The 23,893-nt window shown below is 36.8% G+C and overlaps 1 protein-coding gene and 2 long non-coding RNA genes across 3 annotated transcripts in view; all 3 read right to left on the bottom strand.

Annotated features, from left to right (window-relative positions):
* The window catches only part of DMD (dystrophin), a 1,220,482-nt gene that overhangs the window by 1,125,988 nt on the left and 70,601 nt on the right, over positions 1-23,893 (bottom strand). The window lies entirely within an intron of this gene.
* Positions 8,703-11,244, bottom strand: LOC137858724 (uncharacterized). Its single transcript, XR_011097954.1, has 2 exons — positions 10,923-11,244; positions 8,703-10,254 (listed from the first exon to the last, which is right to left on the bottom strand). It is a non-coding gene; the product is annotated as an uncharacterized lncRNA (long non-coding RNA).
* LOC137858728 (uncharacterized) overlaps positions 14,565-23,893 on the bottom strand; it is a 74,328-nt gene continuing 64,999 nt past the window's right edge. Inside the window, exon 2 of the long non-coding RNA XR_011097957.1 lies at positions 14,565-15,917. This is a non-coding gene — a long non-coding RNA (uncharacterized lncRNA). The remainder of the gene's footprint in view (positions 15,918-23,893) is intronic.

Raw genomic sequence — 23,893 nt, 5'->3', positions numbered from 1 at the left:
TGGCCACCTGTAAAGCAACAAAATCTCTAATCAGAGCTGCATAGACAGAATTAAAAAAGTGAAAAAATGGACCTGAGTTAGTTCTTTTTCTAGGTACTGTTGGGTGGCACAACCATAGGCCAAATATTACAGCACTGCCATATGAAAGCACATAGGTTCTCCTTCAGTAATTGAGGAGCAGTATTTGCATAAATGCATTCAATCACCTTCAGATCCATACGGGGTGAAGAACTACAGGCAATGATCATTGATATTCCCAAGCTACAAACTCAAGAACTGTGCTGGGATTAAGCCCTGTATATAGTATTATATTAAACACCACCTAAAACAAGCTGGACAAAGGGGACTGAACCCCCTGTTGTTTTTTTTTGTTTGTTTTGTTTTGTTTTCCTGAGGTAAAGCTGATGTCTGAGAACAGGAGATTGGGTACTTTGCTGTTAGGAGAGTCCTCAGCAGAAGACCGCAGAGCCAGTTGTCTGAGAAGAGACTGAAGGTAATTTGTTCAGAAAATATCATAAAGGAATTAGGATTTACCTGTTTTGATAGAGAGAAGTTGTCCTGTAAAATTCTACAGGATCAATTTCTATGTCAGTGTTGACACTGAGAGGACAAAAAACTATGACCATGTACTTTTCATAGAAAACAGATACGTCTTCATTTCATTAAATCATTAACCACATAATAATGAATGCTTTAGTGTCATTCCAGAGGTTAAAGTTTATTCCCATTTAAAATACAATACCTCTGCCACAAACTGCTTCATGAACACACCAAAAAACTTACAGACTCTGGCTACACTGGAGTGTAGATGTACTGAAACATGAAATAGACAACTCATTTACTATGGAAAAATCTAACTGAGATGATTGGGGTGGGGGTGGGGGGAGGAATCTTACCAAGAAGTACTTCATCCTGAACAAAAAAAAAAAAAAAAAAACACCAAGGAGACAAATCAAGATTGATTAAGCTAAATTAAGCGAATATGAGCTCCTAAAGTCGTTGTCTGAGGTAAGAAAATCAAAGACCATCTCCATTTCCCAAGCTGTTCACAACTGAAGTATCCTGAATTTGACATTCAGAAAGAGTCTTGGGCTAATGTCAGGATATATAGTTTTAGCCAGATACAGTTATTGTAACATCATATTCACAAGACACATTTTCTATGAAATGCCAGCCTCCTGATTAGCAAACCTGTGCAGTTAAGTTTAAATGCATATGGTAGTGAATAGTTTTTTTAACCCCAAAACTATATAACTGGTGCAAACTAAAAGAGACAATTTAATACAAATGTTAAAATAAAACTGTAAAATTGACATTCAAGTTCACAAAGGAAAATATAGACTATTAGAGTGGTAGAAATTTTTCCCCCTACAAAATCATTTACATTTTGATGTAAAACGGCATTTTTTTTTCCAGATAGTATAGTTCTAGCTTCAGATTTACGATAGAGGCTCATGTAATTTATGCCTCAAGTTTATTATTCTTCTCACTTCCAAATATCTTATGATATTTACTAAATTCAGTGATTACACTTTACAGTAGAGAAACCTTAGCCTGGGTTTCTTTTTTCTTTATCAGTACGTTCTTTGCTAAATCACTCAAACTCAGATGAAAGTTATAAAGTCTTCCTCTCATCCCTTCAGGGAAGGCCCAAATTGGGACCACTTTCTTAATATAACAAAGTAGACTAGGAAACATAACAAGAGTTCATTATTTTTATAATCTTATTCATTGTTGATAGTATATTGCCTGCCAAATATAGTATTTTAATTTCTCTTAAATGAAGAATCAATTTAAATATAAAATTTACTCAATATTACTATTAATCTGACTTAGCAACTGAAAAGAGATTTTACCCAATGAGTCTTAAGGTTTGGTGGTTGGTTTGTTTGTTTTTCTTTTCTTTTTTTTTTTTTTTTTTTTGGCAAATTACATTCAAATTCTTTTTATAGCTGTCCCCTAACAGATACAGCAATCGCAAAGCTGTAATCTGGCTGGAAACATAACCATGACACCAGAAGGCAAACTGATTACATCTTACAAGATCTACACTTCCATCTAAATATGTTTCAGTAGCAAAACTCACTTCAGATGAGTTCTGAGCCTATTTTCCCTGTAATTTCTCAGCAGGAATCAACATAAGCAATACTTTGATGATCATATTTCTGCAGGATTACCTATCGGCAGTACCTTTCTTTGCCTCTAGACAAAATAAAATAAATTAACACATTCTCAGAAAGGCAATTCCAAAGGACTGAAATATATCCTGTGCCTTTGTGGGAATGTATCCATTCCTATTTTTTCATACATATATATTAGGCTGCTGTTTTGTTTTGTTTTGTTTTTTTTTAACAAAAGTGTAGAAAAGTTTCCCTCTATTTCAACAACAATCGTCATTTTGGGCTTTCTTTCATGCATGTTTCTTTTACCACAATCCTTTCATGACCAATCCTACAGTTATTTTCCTACCCCAAAACAATTTTAATAGCTCTCCTCCTCCCCAAGAAGAAATCCCATCTAGCAGAAGGCACCAAGAGCCTATTGCACAGGAACTCCTGTATGCCAAGCACTGCTCCATGAATGTTCCTCTAATTCTGCAGAAGTCATTCTGCTGATCTTCATCTGTCTGGCTGCTTGCATTTTGCATCGACTCAAATGGTGATTGCATCTGCTCACTCCACTTACAAATCAGGATTTCACTCTTATGCCCAGCAGTATTATCTCAGAATGGATTAGTAATTTAATATCAGCTATGCTGAAGTAGTGATGCACCTCTCCAAAACCAAGTGAAACTACAGCTAATATTGACTGCTCATTTCATGTTTCAGTGAACTTAATTTGTACAATAACACTAAAATAAACATATGCTCATGGGTTCAATGTATATGGTAAAAGTCCCAACAACTCCAGATCAAGGCATTCCCTCCCACAGACCTCTTACACAGAAAGGAGGAGCACACACAGAGTTGAGCCACCCAAACCATACGGCAGGTTTCCCACCATCGAAGGTGATAACCAAATTCTTCCTCCAGTGGTGCTAGGGGACACAGCCTGTGCTCTGCTTAAGAAAGGGTATCATCAGCAGGCTCACACTGCACCCAGTAACCCAGCATCTTCTATACTGCTTCGTGACAGCTTCCGCAAGTAGAAATACCTTTCCCTACCATCTACAGATTTTAGGGACTCATCTGATCCAATGTATAAACACTCCCTTAGAATTAAGTGACAAAGTTTGGCACCCAATCTGGCTCAACACTGAGAATTTTGGACTTCCTGAAAAATCAGATGTTGTGGATTTAAATTCAGTTCTGTGACGTTAACATTTTTCAAATTAATTAAAATTGAATCTCAGAAAAATGATTCCCCCCCCCCATGCCCTTCAGATGCACCTGTATAAACCCAGAACAATCCTTTGATTAAATTACTAGGAAAATTTGTTCTGTCAGAGCAGGACATCTCCAAAACTAAGCTTGATTTTTCCACCTCATTGACTGCATTTAAACAGACATTTAACATGATGACAATAAAAATCTTTCTTCCTATGTACATGCAGCTACACGTGACTATAACCAATGAAGTGTGTTCTTTTCACTAGCATTATGTTGGAGTTTAAAATTATTTGTAATCAAAGCAATTTTGTATGGTTTGAGGGATCTTATGCAGGTCTTAATTGTCTAAGTTCCACAATGTCTAAAAACAGATGATAACCGGACTTCAAAATGAACGTGATTTCTCAGGACTTTATGTGTGAGAAACTCCTGAAGGCAATATATCACCAACATTCAAACGGTATCTGCCTTCTCACCTTGCCTAATTATGTACTTTATTTAGCTGGAATTTTGAAACTTCAAATTCACCAGAAGTCACACAGATTCATTTATTTTAAAGAAAGCCATATCTAGGAAAAAAGTACTAATATAAATGCATATAATCCATGTCTTTGTTGCTTTGCATTTTACGATTTAATGTAAACATTTGATGCTTTAGTTTCTAACTAGTCAATATATAATTTAATATGATACAATTCCAACCTGTAACTGCACAACACCCAATTGACATTCTAAATAGTCTTTGCTGTTGAGAGACAAGCTAAAAAACCTGAAAGTCTGAATTGTTAATGAAGTTACTTTCAAACATGATGCTGCTGGAATTACATGCTACTGAACAGATTTTGTTAAAAAAAATAAAAAGTAAAAAAAAAGATTTAACCATCACCAAGGCTTCCACTAAGCATGAGAAGTAATTATACATAGCTTTATTCCATTAGTCAAAGCATCTGTGAGTGACTCAGAACACAAAGATTAGAGAGAGAGAAACACTATGGCATTTGGAAAAACAAAAACAGTCTTGACCGAAACAAACATGATGCATTTTTTATGTTGTCACTGTTTAGAAAGCAAATTGATGAATGAATGATAAAACAGTGAGAAAATGGCTTGTATTATTTTCAGATGTGACAAATTAGGACAAGAAATACTAGCCAAAATTACTGTCAGTTCCATTACTAGACAGACTTCTAGCAACACAGATTAGATATTTTCACAGTATTGTAAGGTCCTTGATAGTGTCTACTTTGATTAGAAGCACAATGAAATTGGAGACAATCTATTCTGTGCTTTCCCCATGGCTAACACAGTAGGACTCTATTTTTCATTGACCTCTAGGTGCTCTTTTAATAGAAAATGACTGCAAGTAGCGAAACAGTTGAAAAAAAAATAGCCCTACTTCTAAATATACCATCACAAACTTGTCAGAAGCTCAGGTCTGTATCTGAGTTTTGCTGCTTGAACCTCTAAACTAAATACAGAAAGAGAACAAATGCCTATATAATTGAAACATCTAGCTAGAATTTTTGAGTTCTATTTGTAGAAACTGTAAATAGATTTGTTATGTTTTTTAAAAAACGTTGTTCAGGGATACAGAATACCAGTTTTCTCAAATTGGCTTTTGCCTTTGAAAAGCTTGTAGGTTTTATCTGCCAAATAAACATTAAAAACGAACAAAAACCTTACATGTTAAGATACAAAGGTATATTCAGAAGAATTTTCAAAACAAGCAAATTGAAAACACTTAAGAATGCACTGGGTATTGTAAAGTATGTCTCATATCCATTTCAAACCATTCTCAATTTAAATAAAGCTTACTAAAATGGATGCTTATTTCCTTACTCTCACCAGGCTGATGTGAAACAGCTTTGTTCCCTCTTAGCTCTGATCCGAATGTTTAATGCTATATTTTATTTCTCCTGTTTTTAATCTTCCCTTCAGATAATCCCTTGGACATACGTTATCTGTCCCAAAAGTTTTTTCCTCAGTTTTGCTACATTTCACCTCTACAAGAACACACAGCTACTTGACTGAGTCCGAAGGAAACAATATATAAAACAATGGACCAAACCGTCCTGGTCAGTTAGCTAGCTGCCACAGCAGAAAAGTAGTGAAGGTGGACACTAAGCCTAAGGTTTTTTGAAGCCAGGATACTGTAAAAAAAAAAAAAAAAAAACAAACACAAAAAATGCATTTCCATGGCAATAGTGTAGATAGCTTCAGGTTTCTGAAAGATTTCCCTGCTGGGCAGCTCATTAAGAAGTCAGGGATATTGACTCAGGCAGATTCCCTGGTTTTAACAAGTGAACAGCGAAAGAGTGGTACAGACTGTAGACGGATGAGAGATTTAAATGTATTGACTATTAGGTCAGGTTTGAAGGACACAGCTGAATGAATGCTTGCTAATTTTGTAAGGTTCATCTCAGACCAGTCTTGGAAAGCACTTCAGAAAGTCCTTCAACAGAAAGGCAGCAGACAACATCCTTTACTGTGATCCACCAACACCTTTTATGTATTTTACCTACCTACATATTCTTTTCCCCTAATTAGAGTTAATACTTTAGGAAACAAAGGGCAGGGTCTCTTTGCTCTTTAACACATTACCTGCATTTTCAAGGGTCTTCCCTCCTTCTCCTGGCAGCTTCATTTTCATAAAAGCCTTTAAGACAACCTATCTAATGTCTTCTGGAAAACTTAGCTTAGCAAACTGCGTCTAACAGATCAATAGTTTTGCCCAGCATAAGTTCCCTTTAAAAAGACCACGATGACTCCTCGCTTGCCTACTGTATTTTGCCCTGTGTTCCCCCATTCACCATTTGTGCTGGTTTCTTCCCATCTTCCCCATCAATTCTTCAGCCTGAACTGGTGGTGGTTTCCAGCTCTCACCTGGAGTAGCCCTGGTATCCAAAAGAGGTACAAAAGTTTTAAGTGAGAAGCTTCATGTCCCATCCCAATTAGTAGCTTATCTAGGCTACTTCATATTTGAATTACCTAAAAATCCTTCAGTGATTAATATCTGACATTGGGTATTTATTAGCATTGATTTTGCCTGTTTATCTATAATTTTTTCTACCAGCTCTTCAATCAGAACCTCTGATATCACCCTCAGAGGACTGTGTTAGAAACAAATATAAATTCACAGCTCAATTTGCTTCCAAACTTCTTCAACCAAAGTTTTCTCCATTGGCATTTCTACACAGATTTAAACAATACAGACAATTGAGACAAGAGATTTCCAACCCCCCTGTCTGAGCACAGCCTGATTGCCAGTCCATTAAGTTTCTAATTCTCCTTGATAAAACCAAGGCCTTATGGAAGACCATAACAGACAACAAAATCCCTGAAAAAGGATTCTTGGTGAGCTGTACTGCCATCCACTGAATGGCAACTCTAAACTGTGAGGTAATTCTTTGCTATACATCTAGCAGTATTTTGAAAATTTAAGTAATGCATTCATACCTCATAGTGCCATTTTGTCTTCCATCTTGGCCTGTGAATAGCTGACAGCAAGAAATACCATGCAAGCAAAACATGCAGGCATTATGTGAGCATAGCTATCAGAAGTGGCTAGCAATTCTGGATGTTCAAGTTTAGAGGTCTCTAAAGGACTGCTTCTCAGATGGCAGGTGCTTAACTTCTTAAAGCCATTTTAAGACATCTTAAACTGGCTTCTCAGACACTCAGACTTACCATTTACTTTTCAAAATGTCAGCCTCAGTACTGCAGATAGCTTAATGCCAAAAAAAAGCCTTTTTGCTTTCTAAAGCAGCTTAGATTAAAGTTATGTAATATAGCAGATAACCATGAGCACTTCAGGAACAGAAAAGCTTTGTAATATTTCAATATACTGTGAATTTTGTTTGCAGTTGGCACAGTTCCTTTCACTGTGCACAAATAATTGTTTTCTCCCATACCGCAGTGAATCAAGGACATGGCAAATCAAGATTTATAGGTTTATGGAAGCATAGTTTTTGCTAGTATTGTGTCTGATACATTAGAAATTATCATCTAAATATCAAGTGTTGTTTTACATTCTTATCAGTCCATTAAAAATAGAGAAATATAAGAAATCGTATACCAATTGAGCAAGTACACGTTAGGCATAATTGCTTTATATTTGAAGCCAGGACATAGCTAAATCGTTAGATGCCACATTGAGAACTGGCCTGAATTTAAGATATTAACTGGAATTGGGATTACTTTGAGTGACAAACAGAAAAAAAGCAAATGCAAAAAAACTAAGAGAACTGGTCAACAGAAGCAGAGGTTTTCCTTTCTTTTTTTTCTGCAAGAATTAAATGTATTGGAAAAAATGAAGAGAAATCAAATTAGGTCAAACCACTGAGCTGAAAAGCCAAGTGGAGTTAACAGATTTTAAGAGTTTGTTTAGCAAGATAAATGACTATACCATCCTTTAACTCTGACCACTGAGATATTCTGCAGCCAAAAGTCTTTTTTTTTTTTTTAAATCAATCATATTACAGTTTAAATACTCTACTAATGAAGATGTCAGCTCCCTAGCCTAGATTCCACTATACACCACTCCCAAAGACAAAGGAACTACAGGTTGAATAACCTGGAAGAAACCAACAGCTACCTACCTCATAGGCCAAGACTGGTGTACAGAAAGATCACAAAACTGTTTGTGTCTATAGGAAAAATGTGAAAGAACTCAAGGCTTCCAGGAAAACATCCCAAGACCATCAAGCATCAGGTCCCTTTCCTGCGACAACAGAAATCTCATCCACACTGGAGCTTGCTTCCAGTATTGCATGAAGAGAGATGGGAAAAGGATACTGAGTTCATGCTCTACCAGGCTCCACTGACATTTGAGCTGATTCCTCAGAGTCCATCTAGGCTTACAACCTGATAAAAGCATATTCCTGGCAAGCAGCTCACACCTTAAAACTGAGAAAGCAACACTCTTTTACAACCAAGAAACAGCACTCCTTTTAAGCCTCAGGTCTATAAAATTCAATCACTGTGGTATACTGCCATCTTAAATAAAAGGAATGTATAACCTCTGTTTTTATAGGAAATCATGTTACAGGATACGGTATTAATTATCCATACGAAAGTCTAATAACAAATGTAATCAAAAGATTATACACAGATCTGAAAAAGAACTAATTACAGTAAAACCTTGATATTTTTGCTAGTAGTCTCAGTCAGGGAAAATGGATATTCATCATGAATGTATTCCTGGCAGGTTATTCAGACAGAAGAAATATTCACAAAAGAAGCCCTGAAATAATTAATACACTAAGGACCTTTTTGATGAAACATAAATACACTCTGTTCCAATGAGATGTTGCATTCAAATTTAACTCTGGAATACAAGACAAATTTAAACAACCAGCAAAACCTTAGACCAGATACAGAAGTGTGGTTGTATTTAACAGTAGCAAAAAACACATATGTACCAGTACACAATGAGATATAGGATGATCTCATTTTGATACATTGCATCAACATCAGTGATCATCAATCATTGCATGTATTTGTTTTTTGTTTGTTACAGACTGGGATTCAATTTAAGGACAACTTCACCTATGCTATTAGCTGTAAACAGTTTTCAGAGGTTGATACATAGATCCTAGACATGTTTAACACACATAGCTTCAAAAGTCATAGACAAAAGATGTAACAGGCAATTATACAACTTCTCCTCATAAAACAAGATAGACAATTTCCTTCCCCAAATGGATTCAAATTACCCGCAGCAACTCTCATAATAAACATCCTGAAGTTAGCACCAATGCTGTCAGCTCAATTAAGCCTCGTGTACTGTTTTTGGAACGCTCTAAAAACAGTTCCCCTCCAGGTTGCATACATACTGATCAATATGATCAACTGTCTTCTGGTGTGAGGAAATTGGGTTTCTTCTGATGTCCGTTTTTCCAAGGACTCTGCTGTGACTGTTCAGGCTACAATACATTGATATCCTACAGACTGCTCTGTGCTATGTTGGTTTCAGGGAACCATAGGGAACCACAAACACAGAAAGTGTAGAATACAAGCTATTGTTACTCATACCTAATTACAGCAAATCTATTAAAAGTAGTTTGCAGGTGTCTTTTTGGTTTGTGGCAGAACTGTTACACCTAAAGCAAATCAAACAAGACTGGGACCACCTTTCCCTTCTGCCTGCTCTTTCGGTACCAGGTATTAGAAAGCCTGCCTAAGTAGGGCACATGGTGATTCCCCAAAAGAGTCCCTAAGAAGGATAGAAAAGGGTACTTCCATCCTTAAACAACAACATTAAGTTCTGTGCAATAAAAAAGTAGCTTTTGAACTAAAGGTTATACTCCTCTCCTCTTGGAGCTGTTGAGATAGGAAAACAAAAAACATGGCTGGAGTTGGTATTTGTGTGCTCATCAGCAGGCTGCAAGCAATGATCGAAGTCCCTGGCCCCAAACTCTGCTTGTCATTTTGTACTTTTGCCTACTGTTCACTCCAACAGTTGCTCCTCTCCAGAGCACAGACTTCCCTGGTGAGACCAAGGGGGCACCCTCTGGGGTCTGCTACAGCCAGAAGAGCCTGGGCAGACTGCAGCACCGCAGGCAGTGCTTTAGCTACAGGCAAACACTGGGTTTGCAAGCAAAAGTGACTTTATTCCCCCCTTCAATTTACCTGCTATTCTAAATAATATGCATCCTCAACATACATACAGGTTCATTGCATTCTTCCTATTGCATGGCACCACTTACTTATATCTGATGATACTACTAGTACTAGAAAACCAAAAGGAGCCTTGGGTTGTTCCACTAGCAATTAACAGCATATTTGTCTGATGAGTATCTGACTCGAGCATAAAATTTTGCCATAATGGCAAAATCTCGTTTCAGTACTGCCACAAGTGCCAAGCAATTTGCTGCATAACTCTTCAACCGCTCATAACAGTACTGCTGCACAGGTCACGTCCTCCCTGAAAAAAAAAAAAAAAAAAAAAAATCCCCAATGAACATAAGCACCAGCCTCTGAGTAAAAATCTCACTAAAGTCTCGCTGGAGAAGAGTTTTAGTAGCATGCCCTCAGATGCAGCACACTAGATCAGTTCTTCAGCATTATTTCTTTCTTCCTCCCCTGAGATCCTAGCAAAGGCAGTGCTGACGGTCGAACGAGAAATCCTGTAAGCGGGGATAACACTTCCAGCAGCATACCGCAGAGAGCTGTTGTGTGCCGGAGTTAACTGCAGCTAAGCACTGCCAGCAAGGTAGTACAGATAGCTGTTGCCTACTATTTCTTCTCCCTCCCAGATTTTCCTAAAAAAATAAAAATGAATGGCTCTGTTGAAGTTGTAGAAAAACTATGCCAAATGAAGGCATATTGTCTGGAAAAAGCATTAAACTGACCCAATAACTTTTTTCTGTCTGTTGCTTGACAGCTAGAACATTACAACAACTGATTTGGGACTGTGCCCAATTTCACCCATTTGCAAGGAGCAAAAGAAAAAAAAGAAAAAAAAAGGCAGGCTTATTGGAGCATTTAGAACTTTCTTTACACTGAGCCAAGTGCGTCATAAAGTGAAGAAAAATCTAATACCTACAACAAAATAAAACAAAGATGGCTGTACATAAGTATTGCTACACCCACCTCTGAAAATCACGGTGGTCTCGTGCCAGCTCCTATGTAGCTTTTCTGATCTGCTGCAGACTCTCATATTTTGATTGTTAAATGGAAACAAATTAAATTAAGTGATTTCATATGATAAAACATTTACAGGTCATTTTACAGCACAAACATTTCCTATAATTTTGACTTCTGTTTTGAAAAGGTCTGTGTAAAAAGGAAAGAGGACACTTCAGATTTTCCTGATTATCCCACTCATTTTCTTTATACTTGACTTAGGCAGCTGTTCATACCTCTAATCATAACCATAAATAGTTGTCTCCAAATACAATCAAAGAATATTTCAAGTTCCCCTTCCCCCCCACCCCTCTCCCCCCCCCAAAAAAAAGATTTTTTTTGGTGCTTTGTATTTTTAAAATAATACATTATATATCAAAGTAAAAAAAAAAAAAAAAAAAAAAAAGTATGCAGTGTTCATCAATTATTAATGTGAAACAAGGCATATGAAAGATTTTTTGCACTATATATTCTGATTCCACTTACCACTCATGGCACAAATCATTTTGCATGATAAATAAGGACCTCCCGAAACAGGACAGTTAGGAAAAGTCTATGAAATCTTTTTTTCAACTTTTCCTTTATTATTCTGAAAAGAAAGAAGTTATATTGACCTTGAAATCAAGATGTTAAAAATAATTGGCCTCTGTAATACGTAACTACTAGCTAACTACTACTTTACTACAAGCTTCCTATGCTGTATTCATAGAAGAGATGTTTCAACTGATATTTTTCATAGCTGATCACATGTATTAATAACTAAGGTATACATAATATTCACCAGTTCTTTGATGCAGTCAAATACTCTGTTTTAGTTTAATTGCACTCATAAACATCAAAAAATCATTGAAAAGCAAAGAGAAAAAAAAATCAAAATGACTGCTCTGTTGTTTTCCTTGTCCTCTTGTTCTTGTTAATCTTATTTAGTGTGCATCTGTAGAAAGGAGAACACATACAACCGAAATAACAATTTGATCTGTATCTCAGACAGCCAGAATCAAGAACAGGCATAAAAAGAATCAATTAGGACTTACATTTCATTTGATCAATTAACAAGAAATATTTATCTATGATCTCCTTGATCTAAACAAGTATTAACCCTCAGTTAAGACTTCAGCAATACCATACAGCTTGAAGTGAATACTGAATAGCTTTAGACATATTATCATAAATCCATAAAATTCTTACAACACAACTATCCTTGAAAGTTCTTTATAAATTTCCTGTTGCTGCCTAGCTGCCTATTTTGTATGGACTCTGTTCTGTCCTAACCCATACTGAATTCAGTGGAAAAGGTATTACACAGAGAAGAGGCCACGCAGAGGAGCCACAGAGGATCATTGGGTTGAGTTCCATTTGGACTACACCCATACTTCTGCTGCCACCTCCAACAGAGTCAAGGCACCACATTTAACACCCTTCTGTGGCTTCTTGAACAAGCTCAGCCAACTCAGAACCCCCTCACCTTGCTTTTTGGTGAGGTGAATATTGACTATAAATCAAGATTACATAACTATATAACCACTATAAAAGACTATATAAATACAAATGAAGAAAAAGTTATTTGATGTTACATTCACAGCCAATGCGTTTTTAATTTCCATAGCTAATAAAAAGTCAAGTTAACATTTTCATTCTGTACAATGGTCTAGCTCAAGGACTTATTTGTTGCTGCTTTTATTTGTTGCTCTCTCAAAGCTGAGAGCTATTGCCATTTCTGGTGAAGTAGGCCACCTCTCTGAAACTTGTAAGCATGCATTCATAAAAAAATATTCTTTTGTTAATCTAGTCTTTTATTTTTTCTTTCTCTCTCTCTTTTTCTTTTTTTTTTTTTTTTTTTTTTAAAATCCATCATGATCCCATTTCCACGTGATTTTCAGTCTCGTTACTTAAAAAAGAGTATATCATTCCCATCCCTTCTTTCCTGAAAAAGCACATTGCCTTCTTCTAAAGCAAACTTCTGTAATTTATTCTCTAAATATGGGATGAAGTAGCATACCCCATCCTTATGGAAAAACAGAGGAACTCCCTCACTGAGAAGCTGAAGGCAGAGATGCTATTCCCACCTAGCTCTAAGAGTGGCATGCACTGGGGAGCGCCATGTGGCTCACAAACCCTCAGCCACCTACAAACACTTGAAAGAAAAATATGGGGCAGAGTAAAATTGTTGGAATATTTTGATGAGTTCAATTTTCTAAGAGAAGGAAGGAATCCTTAATTTTACGCACCCCCCCCCCAAAAAAAAAAGAAAAAATTAAATGCATTGGAAGATTATTTTTTTTAGCTTTGTTTCCACAGGAACAGCCTTGAGCTATAATTATAGCCTGCACAGCCATGTTTATAGTTACTTTTCCAGCCCACTCTTCTGTTTCAAACCTAGTAATGTCATTGCACCTATCCTGGAAATTTCATTTATCCAACAATCTTCAGTTATCATGGGGCACTTAATACTGAAAAAAAATGGGACATTATTAGAAAGTAAGATACATGTTTCACTTCCTAGTGTTTTATAAACATGTAGCTTAAAAGTATGCAAAAGTTTTTATGAAACAATGAGGACACCACCCATATTTCAACTTAAAATACTCTACATCTGTGCTTGTACCATACACATTTCAAATATTTCAAATATTTCAAATGTTTTTTGATGTTTGCCCAAGAGTACTGTATACATTTGACAGAAATATATGCAGTAAATATAGCAAATAGTGTTTTTGTCTTCAGTGTATCTTTCACAGCAAGGTTAAGGGCGACGAAGCTGGTGAGGGGCCTGGAGAGCAAGTCCTATGAGGAGCGGCTGAAGGAGCTGGGCTTGTTCAGCCTAGAGAAGAGGAGGCTCAGGGGTGACCTTATTGCTCTGTATAAGTACATTAAAGGAGGCTGTAGCGAGGTGGGGGTTGGTCTGTTCTCCCATGTGCCTGGTGACAGGACGAGGGGGAATGGGCTAAAGTTGCACCAGGGGAGTTTTAGGTTAGATGTTAGGAAGAACTTCTTTACCGAAAGGGTTGTTAGGCATTGGAACGGGCTGCCCAGGGAGGTGGTGGAGTCACCATCCCTGGAAGTCTTCAAAAGACGTTTAGATGTAGAGCTTAGGGATATGGTTTAGTGGGGACTGTTAGTGTTAGGTCAGAGGTTGGACTCGATGATCTTGAGGTCTCTTCCAACCTAGAAAATTCTGTGTGTCTGTGTGTCTGTGTATCCTTTCAGCACTCTTCGTTACCACGAAACTTATCTCTTTTTACTTCCATCCAAGTTAGCAAGTTTTACTCATACCTTTAGTGACCCACTCATGTGGGGTCAATTTTACACTAAGCATTTGTCAATACTTCAGAAATGGTTCCTGTACTCTATGTAATCTAGCATGGGTACACAAAATCAACTTTTCTGTGCTTTCCTTAGGTATGGTTTTGGGATGGAATTCAAAGTCACATCAGCTTGTTTCAGCAGCAACACCTCTAATTATGATTTCCATTCTCTTCTCAAAGATATCCCCCAAACACAGGAAAATGACAGCTCAGTTACAGGAACTGCCATTTGTGTAATATAAATAAGCATTTGAAAAGCTTCATTAGCAAACAAAACAGAACATAAAAATACACTAACAATATATTGGAATATTGTGCTATTTATTAACAATATTTCTTTGCTAATATAGAAAGCATACTTATAGCAGCATACAATTATGCTTGGAAATAACTTTGTTTGATTTTCAACCTAAGATGTCAGCATTCGTATTATCTTCTGACTTCCTCACAACTGAATAGTTCATCAGGTAATCCAAACTTCCCTATAACCATCCCTAAGAACAGGGATTCCCTTTCCCAGTAAGCTAAGTAAACAATTCTAGCAAGGACAACATGCAGCTCCTTCATTAAACATAGGGTCAATTTGCTTTGATTTTTTATTTTATTTTAAGGAGCCCTGAAAATATTGTCTATTCTCCCTCATTTATTCACAGTAGTTCATTAGTGAGATTTTGGAAAGAACAAGTTACTGGGATATAGGTCATGTGGTTTAAAAAATAGCATCAATTAACCATGTTTAAATGTTATTCCCTCCCTTGCAAGAAGGAAAGGATCAGTATTAGCTGTGCTTTATGTTTACTAAATTAATACAGTAGGCTTTCACCTTGAATAATGCATGACCATTTGAATTAAAACAAAAAGCACAGAGGTTTTCTATGTCTTATTACCCATTCAGAGTTTTATGAGGAAATCCCATTATGTTTTATCCATCAAAAACTGAGATTAATGAAAAATCTCCAGATATCTTAAATGCTGTAGCATTTACAGACTTTTCAAAGCAAACTATATCACTGTTATTTGTGTTGCTGTACCAACACAGTTAGAGGATCTGTACTGTATTCCACATGTTAAGAAACCTCTGGCAACTGAATTTGAGGACGTTTTCCTCGTCCCTGTTTCAGGTGTAGTTTGCCTTTCAGATAGGCTTTTCACCCTACCTGAAGTACAGGAAACTACCATTTTCTGGGACAGAAGTATGATTTAGGGCCTCTGCATTGAGAGCTGGGGTGAGGGGGGCTGCAAATCCTCTTACATTAAGTATCTTCACCCTGAAAGAATCCAGTTTTCAGCCATGGGAGGGACCAGACTAAAAGAGACAGGAATCCCTCTCTTCTCATGTAAGTCCTTCTAGACAGTGAGCATAAGCCCTGTGCATTCAAAGACACCTGGAAAAGCATTAACAGCAATGAAAAAGCAGTATTTTCCTCCTCTTGTGCATATTTTCTATGTGCAAATGCAGCAATGGTGGACAACTGAAAGAGTCTCTTAAATGAAACGCTCCACATATAAAAACAGGCTCCAGATAGATCTCCTGTGTTTCTCTGTTCTCACAGTTCTTCATTACTTATTGCTGAAAGTTTAGAGGTGTCACGTACAGCAGTCTCATGTTTATGATATCCTGCGTGAGCTATTAGATTTCAGTGGAGATCCCATAGCCCTGCAATTTTAAAGAAATGTTGCGTCAATCCCTGCACACTAGTGAAAGTTCATAGGCACTTAGTATTGTTTAAATTAAGAGCAAACTGCTATGAGAAAAGGTACAGTCATACGTTAAATAGGGTAAATGATTATTTTTTGAATAAAAACATTTAAGTAGACACATTCAACAGAATGGCCGTGGTGATGAAGGCATGTTCTGTTCACAAGCACATAAATATATACGGTTCTCATGGCAGCCTTCAGTCTCTACATACCACCACCACCACCCGACATACGTGCCCCCTGGCCTAAGGCATGTGGAAGAGCAGTCTGCTCCAAGCAGCTCCACAAAGCATATAACACAGCATGACTGAGAACGTTAGGGGATAATATTCTGTACTTTCCGAGGAAACAGATACACACTGTTGCATTTTCCAGATTTTTTTTTTTCCCCCCTGCACATACACTCTAGTCTCTTAAAGCCTCATTTATATTACTGAATAGCAGGTTCAAATTGTTGTTATGAATTCAGCAAGGTACCCACAGCCTGATACATTCCTACCTACCCCAAAATGAGATGTGCATTCAATCATGCACTTTGTAAAACATATTTTATACTTCTGTGTAATTTGTACAACTTATTATCAGGTTTACTGTCAGAGACAAGAGAAAAACTGTTCAACTAAGAAAATAACTCATTTTTCTCTTTATTTTGTGAGGGAGGAACACAGAAAAATATGAAAAAGGTGATAAGCATGTATTACTGATTTTAAATATTACAGGAATTTATTCAAGGTCTTTGAAATGTCACCGACACCAGTCTGAAATGATTATTTTGATACTCTATCCAGTAAAATGTAAGGGTGCATTAGTGCTGTATGATATTTCCCAAGCAATTGCTTCCCCACATTCTTTGTCATTTGGATTTTTTTTTCCTAAATATAATTTACAGCTTGCTTTCTTTTGTGTATTTTAAATCTATTAGTAGTTATCTCATTGAATCTCCCCAACTCCATAAAGATCTAATCCATTAAATCTTGATTAAATGCATGCTTTCTTAAATGAACACTCTTGAAGAAAATACGTTTTTATGCATTTCTATTTACTTCTCAAACTTTGCAGCTATGGGTAGGAAAATTAAAAAAGTCTTTTTTGAACACATACAGAACAACAGAATGAAGTAGAAAACTCAAATATCAAAACGTAGATACTGTCTATGGAAAAGTGCTTTCATTGGTCACAGTGATGCTGTTTCAGAAGTTGTAAAAACAAATCAGAAGCATTAACAATGAACAGAAAGTTCTAATTTTACTTGCAAGATTTGCCTTCATATCATAGGGAGGTGGCACAACAGAGAGAGTTTGAGACAGTGGTGGTCTTAACAGCAGCTGCCAGGGGAGGTTTAGGTTGGATATTAGGAGACATTTCTTCTCAGAAAGGCGTTTGAACGGGTTTCCTAGGGAGGCGGTGGAGTCACTTTCCTTGGGGCTGTTCAAGGAAAGGTTGGACCTGGTGCAACCTGGACATGGTTTAGTGGGTGACACTGGTGGTAGGAGGATGGTTGGACCAAATGACTTTGGAGGTCTTTTCCAACCTTAATGATTCTTTGAAATCCACCACAAATACCAGCTGTGCTGTAGCTCCGCACCCCGCTGAGAACTGGTTCATACCCATCCACAGGAGCTGCGCATTGAGGCTGGGGGCTACCCCAAGGACCCAGCCTCATGCAGAAGGTTTGGCCCTGAGCAGGCCCACCTGAACCACCCGATGATCCCCTGACAAGACCCATAAAAGTGATGATGCACAGCTCTGAGCATCTTTAATAACATAACGGCTCCATGCCCCAGTATGTACCATCTTCTGGTTTCCGAGCTGCTGGGATATTTCAGCCCCGTGTTTGTTATGCCTGAGCTGTGATAAGGTGTTTCTTCAACTTCTTGCTCTCCTATTTATGGGTTTAATTGAATAATATAGGGAAAAAATTAGACTTATGATAACCTTTGTAAATAGCATGTGTGCTTTTATTGTGTAGTCATACAATTTATTGTGGAAGTGATTAATATATTCAATATGTGTTTCCTCCTAATGACTACTTAGTAATTGATTCGTAACGCTATCGTGGCATTTTCCAACAAAACACCAGCGGAATCGTGGCGAAATTGACTCTCACAACTGTGTGCTTTAACATGTAATCAGTTATAACTGCTTTGTGTTCCACTTAGGCAATAAGCAAATACAATATTGTGTAATAAGTCATGCCCGCTGTGTTGCTAGGCGCTATACTAATGACTATTCTTAACATATGTATAAATTATTATTACACCCTAACTCAGTTCCTGCAGTGCTGTTTTTACTATTTACTTGCTTTTAAGTACAAGTGGAAAAATTCAAATTAAAGGAAATTCTTTATACAACAACATGAAGTTTGTTAGCAAGCAAAACCACTGAAAAAAAAAATGCTACCACTGTTTAAATTTATATAAAGTACAGAGAATATAATAAAATAATAATTCAAGAAGCTACAAGCAGCATTTAATAGCAGCTTCCAGGCTGGGACCCAAGTGTCCTAGACACAAGCAATGCATATAAGCCCTTACTGTTCCTATTCCAACATTTTTCACACAGGAGATGATATTAAGATTAAAAATAATCCCCCTACACATGCACTGAACAGAGTAGCAAATGCATATAAAATGGTTTTGGTTTCTCAGCTTGGAGAAGTTCACTTCTCCCACTGCTTAACCCGCCCAGATCTCCCTGAAGGACAACCCAGACAGGTAGAAAACTGCAGTTTGGGTCTAGCTGTTTTTTTTGTTTGTTTGTTTTTAGGTTGAAAACAATCTGTTCTAGCATTCAGTGTTGCATTAAAACTGTGGCCTGCCACTGAAAACATCTTTTCTGTCTTGAGCTTTGATCTTAATAATCTTAATGATCTTAATAATCTTTGAAATTAATAAAGCACACGGTGCTGGTTTTTAGTGTCTGTAAGAACCATCTAGAAAAGTGAGACAACTGATGAAGACCGCGTGGCCACAAAGAGAAGTAGAGAAGATTTCACCACTCTTCCAAACAAAACCCACCCAAATCAAACCTTGCATTCAATCAGTGCAGGCATACAAAAGATTAAATGCTCATAGAGAAAAATCTACATTGTCACTTTTATTAAAACAGGGTTTTGATGCCAAACTAAGCTATGTTAAATACCATGAAAACTAGGCCTAAGAGAATATGTGCCTGGGAGATCAATATGTGAACGAGCAACTGAGTCATCCGCTGCATCCAAATGAGAAGGAATATCATGCATAATGCATCTGTTATCCTTCCACAAAAGCAGATGAAAAGTGCTCAGAAAACAGCAAGCTTTCTTCTTACGTAAGAGGCAGGTAAACTGTTTGGTTCAGTTTATGACTAATGAGGTTTTCTGAAATACAGAAAACCCGTTGACTCTACAAGTAGTGCGAAAGAACCAACTCCTGACATGAATCTCTCAACATAATCAGGTGAAACACCAAAAGGAAATCAGACAACCTCTTCCAGTTGATATCTACATTTTTTTTTTGTTTTTGTTTGTTTTTTTAATAATTTCAAGTAGTAGAAATAACAGGTCTATGTGAAAACTGTGATCACTGTTTCATAGACTCAAAAGTACAGTTTTTCTGATACTGAAAGCATGACCTTGCAGCACGCCAAGAAAAGCCACTGGTTTCAGAGATCTGAGACCACTCTGTTAGCAGCAATTCTCTTTGTGCATGCTGCTCTTTTTAAAAGCCTTACACTGAGTTGATACATACTAGTTGCTACTGATATATTGCACAGGCCATTAAGACAGCCCATTTCTTTGAATCTTAACTCCAAACAACAATATAATTTCAGTTAAATGCACACAGTGAGATAACTATCACGTATTATAGTAGTATGGAATCCTTTGAGAAACAAGGAAGAATGGTAGAGCAATAAAATGAATTATTGCTGCGAAGGAACAACAACAGCACAGTACATCTACTTGCTCAGTAAACAGCAAACAACACAAATTGAAGTGAGGTTGTTTCCAGTGATTTTGTCTCAGCTGCATTATATTTAACTGCACAAATTGTGTGTTGTCCCATGGAAGCTAAATTATGAAATAACTAAAAAACAAAATGAAGTTGAAAGTATACTCAAAATCTAAAAAAAATAAAAAGAGAGAAGGGAGTCAAGAAGTAACAAAATATATATATATATATCCAGAAAAGACAATAATACTAAATTGATAGGTAATACAATAGATGAGGATTATCAAGACAGTATGTTTTTAATTATAGTTCAGTAGAAGTGCTGCCTATTTCTCTTAATCTAGAAAGAAAGCATTTGTATTTACAGGAAAAGAAAAAGTCTTTTAGTCAAACATGCAGCAAAACACCAGGAAGCAAATGCTCTGCAGAACATCCATTTGTTGTAATACAGCAAACATTAGCTTCTGGAAGGGATCAGAAGAGAGAAAGACTTATTATGCACTACTTATGCACTAACACACAGAAGAACAGAGCAGCTATCCTTAAGATGGGAAGCACATTGATGTGTCTGGTGATCATCAACAGATTTCTTTTAATGGGAGATCTCTAGGGAATGGCAAAAAACAGAAGCTGGCTGATGAAATAGTCATCTTCAGTAGGTGGCTTACATGAAGTATAAAACAGTCTTCAATCTCTTGAAAACTAACTGTGACTAACAATAGCAATGAAAGACTATTTTTTTTTCTGTTCTGATCCTGAAATTTGTTTACTAGTTTTTAGCAAACAAAAAATTTTGACAATAGATAGATCACTAAATATCACTCCTGTAAGTATTTATCATTATAAGTGCCTCTTAAAACAAGATGAGCATCATAATAAACTGTCCTTGTGCTAAGCTCAGATATGCGCTCAAAATTTATATACACGATTCTAGCCACCCAATAGCTAACTCTTCTGTTACTGTCAAGTACTGTTTATTGTAAGATACAGGCTCTTATTTTACAGTGTGGTACATAGCCTTAATTTTTATTGAGTTCATCGGGCACTAAAGGTTCCCAATGACTTTGAAGATTAACTAGGTATTCCACAGGAAGTTATTTACATATGCTTGCCTACACAACTCTAAGGGATGGCACCACAGGCCCCAATATGCTAAACAAACTCCTCCAGTACCGCATGCTTCACACCTTGTAAGATGCTTGCTGCCCACTTCCAAGAGCACTTCAACATGTTTTCACTGAAGTGTTTTTGTCAGAGCATGGACAAGAAGCAAAAGAATCTAAGTATGTTCTCTACCATCAGGACCTATTTAATAATAAAAAAGAAAAAAGAAAAAAAAAAAAAAAAAGAAAAGAAAAGGAGGTGAAAACTGCTTGCTTTTTTTTCTGCTGGGTATTTCTTAGAAAACCACCATGAGATTTACATCCTTCTGTTTCTTCCCTATTTTTTTTGCTAGTTCTGAAAGTGTAAACATATTTACTTTAAAAGTAAACTTTTTACTTTAAAAGCTTAAGAATAGACAGCCATCCTTTCATTTCTCATTTTCAACTGCTGATTAATGCTTTTGCACAAGGGGGCAATATTTTTCAGACAGAGCACTTTCAAAGTATGAACTTAACATATTCAGGATTTTTAGCTCTGAAACTACCAAAGTGGACATCAGGTTGTCAAATGGTATAAAGCAAACTTTGCTGCAACTGTGCCAGCTCACTGCGTAGGGAATCTGCCAGAAAATTACTTACTAATTTTTTGAAAGGATTCTCTGGAACTAAATCTTCCTGGCCATGGAGTTCACAAAAGGGAAAAGAGGGGCTCTCATCTTTCACTCTAAATCATTAGGTAAATGAAGCTCAGGTTTTCTTGGGAAGGACATTAAAAACCCTCTAACACAGCAAAGAAGATTTCCTCAGGATATATTTTTGGAATTCCACCAGAAGCACTGTTTCAGGTGGTTAAATCCATTCAAGTTAAATAAGAGGCCCACAAATGAATACAATTGTTCCTACTTGGGATAAAGGAGGTGAAACAATCAAAGTGCTAGTCAAAACAATTATTTTTTTATTTATCTTTTTCCTAAATCTTGAACTGTGATGTCACTCTGAAAAGAAAGGGAAACCATACAGAAATCAACCATACCACTGTAAAGCTACTGATGCTGGAAGAAATTAATAGAAACTTATATCTAGTATCCCTTTAGATTTTTCTGAAAAACTGGCAGGAAAATGTGTAAAAAAAAATATTAATACTTACTCCAACAAAACATTATTAGGAATCCAGCATTCTTTTTGCTACAGTGTATTTGTATTAAAATAAAACATTATTTTATGTATATGGTTAGTAGAAATAAGTATTATTAAAACCTACTTCCCCTTCCTCCCTTTACAAACATACAGATTATTTGGTCCAAAAACAGCCAAGAAATTCAGCCTCTGGACTTGACTTCTTGACTCTGGAGTCAAAAAGTTGATGCACATTAAACTGAAGTCCTCAAAACACAAAGATAAAGGGACTTTGAAGAAGAAAGGCTGCAGTTTGAAACAGAACGAGGTTCCCTCCCTCACCATTAGCTTGACAGTTTTTCTTCCATTTCAGTGAAGTATTAGGAATAGCATTAACATTTAGACTTTGTAACAATTTTCTTATGATTTTAACTTCACCTTATTACCTTATTGAGTAATAATTGTGAACCTGATACCTGAATTGAGAAAGTAGCAAGGTCCAAATATTTCAAAGTCAAATAAATAAAAGTCTGCAGTTCTCTTTATTGTTCATTGTTTCAATTCAAATTTACTCCTGATTTTTTTGCCTACATTTTTTGTTTGTTTGTTTTTTAACCACCTTAACTTCCCAAACAGACTGTATCTGTTCAGAGAAATGAAAACTCATCAAGAGCTAGCCAAATTAACTGACTAATGTAATATATCTGAGGCAACGGCAAATAAAGAAAAACATTGGAGTATTCTTATTTTCCATCAATTGCTACTAAATAAATGCTACTAAATCAGAAAAAAATCAAAGAAACTAAGAAAAAATTAGAATTGGCAACAGTTACTGCCTGACATTTATTAAAAAATGTGGTAACTCCAGCATAGTATGTGAAATACTATTTATCAATTATCTGAAAAAAAAAAAAAAAGTTAAGACAGGTTGCAATTTAATAATAATAATTAGAAAAAAAAATCAGCTATGGAGGCTGTAAATCACAGCCAATAAGCCACAAAATCATTTCCCGCCCCCGCCTCCCCCCCCCCCCCCAGTTACAGACTGGTCCAAGCACCAGTCCTGCAGTCCTGGATCCCATGTAGAGCACAGTGGCAGGGCTTCCCAGCACACAGGGCACTGGTTCAGCCATACCAACCAGGGGCCATACAAGCTTCTACTTACAGTGCTTTGCAACAAGCATGCAGAAAGGTGGAAGAAGAGAAGCACAGAAGGACTGCTGGATTTCTGGCATCCTTAAATAAGTCTGCTCCCTCACAGCAGAAAAGGTGGCTAGTTTTGGTCAAGGAGCTCCTGCACCTTGATATTACGGCAGAGCCAAAACCTCTAGGATAAAACAAAACCCCAGTGCTGTAGAGTGTATAGGATTCCAAACAGAAAGAGTACCTGTCCTGAAGAATTTTTATGTCCGTGACCATAGATAGAGATATAGGTAGACAGATACAGAATACAGAAGAGAGAAAAGGAAAAATGGGGGCAAGGTGGAAGGGCAAGAGATGACAGGAAAGAAACACTAAGCGTGTAGTTAGTACCAATGATGATATTGGTCTGAACACCACTTCCAACATTTTCTGTAATTATCAAGATATATCCTGTCACAGGGGAGTACAACAAAGGGAATGATGAAATCAGCATTACAATAAATATGCAAGGTACTCTCCTCTACAAGAGAAGGTAATTGGAAAGTTCTGCTATTTGGCTGTGCCCTGGGAGATGCTGACAGCTGCAGATGGGTGATGTAAGGTGCGAAGTAGATCTGAACAGACCTTTCAGGAAATACAGG

Source organism: Anas acuta, chromosome 1, assembly GCF_963932015.1.
Source record: "Anas acuta chromosome 1, bAnaAcu1.1, whole genome shotgun sequence".
Lineage (NCBI taxonomy): Eukaryota > Metazoa > Chordata > Aves > Anseriformes > Anatidae > Anas > Anas acuta.
This window is presented reverse-complemented; position numbering and strand designations above follow the sequence as displayed.